Raw genomic sequence first — 5,250 nt, forward strand, 5'->3', positions numbered from 1 at the left:
TCTCAACGGAAACTCCGATTGAGACGCAACGAAAAGCGTTTCGATGAGGATTCAAAAGACAACCCAAAGGAGGACCTTTCTGAGGCCTTACAGGTCGCTACGTAGCGACTGACAGTCTGACAGGTCGCTACGTAGCGAGTGGAAGCAAGCCGAGAAGAGTCCTACTTGTTTTCGTCGTAAAATCTCAACAGAAAATCCGATTGAGACGAAACGAAAAGCGTTTCGACGAGGATTCAAAAGAGAACCCAAAGAAGGACCTTTCTGAGGCCTTACAGGTCGCTACGTAGCGACTGACAGTCTGACAGGTCGCTACGTAGCGAGTGGAAGCAAGCCGAGAAGAGTCCCACTTGTTTTCGTCGTAAAATCTCAACGGAAACACCGATTGAGACGAAACGAAAAGCGTTTCGACGAGAATTCAAAAGAGAACCCAAAGAAAGACCTTTCTGAGGCCTTACAGGTCGCTACGTAGCGACTGACAGTCTGACAGGTCGCTACGTAGCGAGTTGAAGCAAGCCGAGAAGAGTCCCACTTGTTTTCGTCGTAAAATCTCAACGGAAACTCCGATTGAGATGAAACGAAAAGCGTTTCGACGAGGATTCAAAAGAGAACCCAAAGGAGGACCTTTCTGAGGCCTTACAGGTCGCTACGTAGCGACTGCAGTCTGACAGGTCGCTACGTAGCGAGTGGAAGCAAGCCGAGAAGAGTCCCACTTGTTTTCGTCGTAAAATCTCAACGGAAACTCCGATTGAGACGAAACGAAAAGCGTTTCGACGAGGATTCAAAACAGAACCCAAAGGAGGACCTTTCTGAGGCCTTACAGGTCGCTATGTAGCGAGTGGAGAGTTGGCTTGAGCTCGGTCACTACGTAGCGACCGAGCAGTATGTGTGCTCGGTCGCTACGTAGCGACCGAGCAGCGTGTGCGTGCTCGGTTTCTACGTAGCGACCGAGCCATGTGCGTGCTCGGTTTCTACGTAGCGACCGAGCAGCGTGTGTGCTCGGTCGCTACGTAGCGACCGAGCAGTGTGCGTGCTCGGTCGCTACGTAGCGACCGAGCAGCGTGTTCGTGCTCGGTCGCTACGTAGCGACCGAGCAGCGTGTGTGCTCGGTCGCTACGTAGCGACCAAGCCGTGTGCGTGCTCGGTCGCTACGTAGCGACCGAGCAGCGTGCGTGCTCGGTCGCTACGTAGCGACCGAGCAGCGTGTGTGCTCGGTCGCTACGTAGCGACCGAGCAGCGTGTGTGCTCGGTCGCTACGTAGCGACCGAGCAGCGTGTGTGCTCGGTCGCTACGTAGCGACCGAGCAGCGTGTGCGTAGCGACCGAGCTGTGTAATCGTTTTGTTGTGTTTCCTTTTTCCGCGATTAACGTAGGGGTTTTTCAGCGGTTTTTTTTGGGAGAACAAGTTTTATCCTTCCGAAATGTTTTCGGAAAACGTGTTTTGGTAAAACCCTTACGCATCGAGATTTGTTTACGGGGTTTTGATAAGATTTATCGTTTCCCTTCTTGTTTACAGGGAGAAATCGCGAGCTTGTTTTAGTGCTCTTCCTGTGGCGGAAGGTCGCGACTAAGTTTTCGATTTTGTTGAAAACTACGGCATTTGCGTAAGCGTTGGCCATAGTAGCAGTCAGTGCTGCGAGTTTGTCTTTCATATATCCAAACATCATTTCGATCAAGCGTTTTGTGGCCATGAGTAAGAGTAATCCGTAACCCCCCCTCCTTCTAGCGCCAAACTGTGGGAACCGAAATTTGCACTGTCGATTTCCGTTTAAATAAGGAAACTAGGAAAACCCTAATTTTCCAGAGGTCCCGGATCTCTGCGAGAGCCAACGACAAGTGACCGAATATATGTGGAAATCATGAAAAGATAACAAACGAGTTTAGAGAAAACAGTAGATCTTATTTCGAGTCCGCGTAAGAGCGTTGCGATCATTACAAGAGATCATAAAAGCTTTGGCCGCAAAGGCTGTCAGCGAGTTACCTAGTTCTAGCGGCCTAATAGCTCAAACCTAGGTGAGTCGCAGCTCGATAACGAAAGACGAAATAGATAAAGAAAAGGTTTTTGATTGATTTCGGACTGAACCTTGTTAAAGGCTGCCTACGTACCCCTTTCGAGGATCAAGCCGAACGTAGTTCAATTGATAGAGCTGGACAAGAGATCAAACTGCCTGGGCGAGTTCGTCTAGTAATTGAGTGCCAGTCATAGAAACCGAACTTGTCGAGAATAAACCTAAAGTTTCTAAGTGCAGAGAATTCTGAATCTAAAAAGTTCTCCTCTTGCTCCTCGCCTAGGACTCCTTATATACTAGCTCCAAGGTCGGTTTACGCTTTTACTCTTCTGCCCTTAACCCGTCATAGCATAAAAATGGAGATATTCCATTTTTCCCGATCTTCACAATTATCTTCAAAACTTCCGTATTTATCCGCGGAAACTTGACATTTATCCTTCCTTGTGGACCAAGCGTAAACCAGGCTGTGGTTTACGGGCTTTTGGTTAGGGAAATCATAGGATGGGCCTCGAGTCGTGTTTTGGGTCCCTTTGGGCCGTCTTCCGACTCGACAAGTTTACTACGAGTTTTCCGCGGTTTCTAATCCGCGAAGTTTGATCGATGAATTAGAATGGCGGTAAACATGGACTGAGCTTGCTACGGTCTTCGGGAGATAGCATTCGAAGGTTTTGACGAGAATGCAAGAACTGGTGTCGTATTGACGTTCGGAAAGGTTCAATCGCTACACAGCGACCGAACTTTGGCTTGAGCCCGGTCGCTTCGTAGCGACCGAGCGGGACGAGCGCTCGAGCTTGGCTGAGCTCGGTCGCTACGTAGCGACCGAGCGGGACGATCGCTCGGTCGCTACGTAGCGACCGAGCTTTGGCTCGAGCTCGGTCGCTACGTAGCGACCGAGCTTTGGCTCGAGCTCGGTCGCTACGTAGCGACCGAGCGGGACGATCGCTCGGTCGCTACGTAGCGACCGAGCGGGCTCGGGCTCGGTCGCTACGTAGCGACCAAGCGAGACGGATGCTCGGTCGCTACGTAGCGACCGAGCTGTGTGCATGCTTGGTCGCCGCGTATCGATCGAGCTTGGCTTGTCCGCGGTCTGATTTCCATACTCGAGCTTGTCCGCGGCCGATTTGGATACATGTCCGTTGCCTTCGGACAATCGGTATTTAGTGGTTCGATTGAGATTTGGACGATATTTTACTGCAAGGCTGTTCGTAAAGATATCTTTACGAAGATTACTTTTCGTAAAAACAATTATGCCAATTTTTACGGACTTTCAGACATTGATTCCGTCGTGACCGATTTTGACCCCAACAGTTATCAAGATTCTTGAGTCATCATCGAATCGTACCAATCCGGTAATTGTATCATTAAGCTCAAAGAAGAACTCTCGATTACCACTCATATGGTTACTCGCACCGTTATCAAGATACCACACCTCCATTGTATCTGATTATGCCTCGAACTGTTTAGGTTTCACCTTGTCTTTGTTCAAATAGACTATCTCATGCATCATGAGAGCATCTGCTACTTGCGTATCTTCATCCTTCTTATCTACGGTCTCTTGCAACCGTAGGGATTTATCAGGGCAATCAGTGGCGTAATGCCCTTGTTTATTGCACTTAAAACACGTAATATGGGAAGCATCTCCGCCTCGTCCTTGTTTATATGCTTCTCGTTGTTGTTGAAACGACCCGCGGCCTCTATGATGTGCCCTGGATCGTAGACCCGGGCCAGGATGGTGCACAACTCGACCCAACCAAGGTTTCCCCATCGGATGAAGCAACCATGGACGAGCCAGAAGCTAAATTTGGACGAGCTGGACGAAGTGACACTTATTTGGGCGAGCTAGTCGAGCTGAATCAAAGTGACACTTACATATATGAGCTGGATGAGCTGAGTGAGCTAAGTGACACTAGCTTGGAGCTGAATGAGCTAAGTGACACTGAGGATGGAGCTGGTTTAGTTGCTGGGCGAAATGGACCTTTTTCAGCCCAAAGAAAAATTCATAACAAATTCAATTTGGGTCGATTTTACACCAAATTCGACCAGGACTTTGCTGATGGTCTCCTGCCCATTTGCATCAAGAAATATCAACAAAAGGAGTCAAAGTCGTGGTCATATCAAGGGGCATTCAACAACACACTTATTTCTAGTCAAAAGTCTTAGTCTTTGTTTATGTTTTCTAAGTTTCTAGTTTTCCACAAAAACTCTTAATTTTTCTTTGACCACAAGTAGTATAAATATGTAAGCTCTTCTATGAATAAAATTAGTCTATGTTTTTGAGTTTATTTCGTTTCTTCTCTAAGTGAGAGAGAGAGTTCTTTAGCTAGTTCATCGGTTTGAACCGGCTTGTTGATTTGGTGGTCAGCCAATCATCTTTGTGTGTCGTTTGGTGGTTAACCAACACACTACATTTGTTCTTAGGTGGTTAGCCTTAGATCGTGGTATATCAAGAGCCATTCCGCATCTCTTGACGATCCTTTCAATCCATCTCAGTTCCAGAAGTCCTGTTTGCCTTCTCGGATCATATCCAACACCCAGCTAAAGTGATCCTTCCTATCTTAGGGTTCTTCAGTTGGTATCAGAGCCACTTTGGCTGGTTTGTTTTCATTCTTCTTATCATCTTCTCATATCTTCATCATTTTTCTTTTCTTATTTCTTTTTGGATCCGGGCTGTTCCTTTACTCCCTTGTGATCGCCAGTTATTTAAAAAAAAAAAGAAAAAAAAAAAAGAAAAAAAAAAAGAGTAAAAGTTTTGGCTTGAATCACTTCTGAAGAGAAATCCAGGGGGAGTGGTGGAAGAGAAACCCTGCTGGCTGAAGAGAAACCCAGCCTTAGGACAGTTAAGGCGGATCCATATCAAAATTCTCTTCATCTATCTTTCTCTTTTCTTTTCCCACAAAGTTTGTTTTGGGTTTTGATTGCTGAATTTGACTGCCTATCATCCTTTGAACCAGTGAAAGAACTCTGAGTGACCATTTAAAAATAGAGAGCTAAACACTTGAGAGTGTGAGGATTTTTATTTTCTAACTTTGTTAAGTGTTTTCAGGATGTTTGGACTTCTCAAGAAATCAAAACCACAACAAGACGTCTACTTTCCTTTTAAAACTGTTTTTGAAAAGGATCAATTGATTTTTGATAAGAAACAGTTTGCTTCTAATGAGTTTGACTTTGTGCAGAAACAAAAGAAGAGACAAAACAGGTGCGATGATGAGAAGTGGGTCAGAAGTGGTGATCGTCCCTTCACCAAA

Source organism: Brassica napus, chromosome A7 (genome assembly GCF_020379485.1).
Source record: "Brassica napus cultivar Da-Ae chromosome A7, Da-Ae, whole genome shotgun sequence".
Lineage (NCBI taxonomy): Eukaryota > Viridiplantae > Streptophyta > Magnoliopsida > Brassicales > Brassicaceae > Brassica > Brassica napus.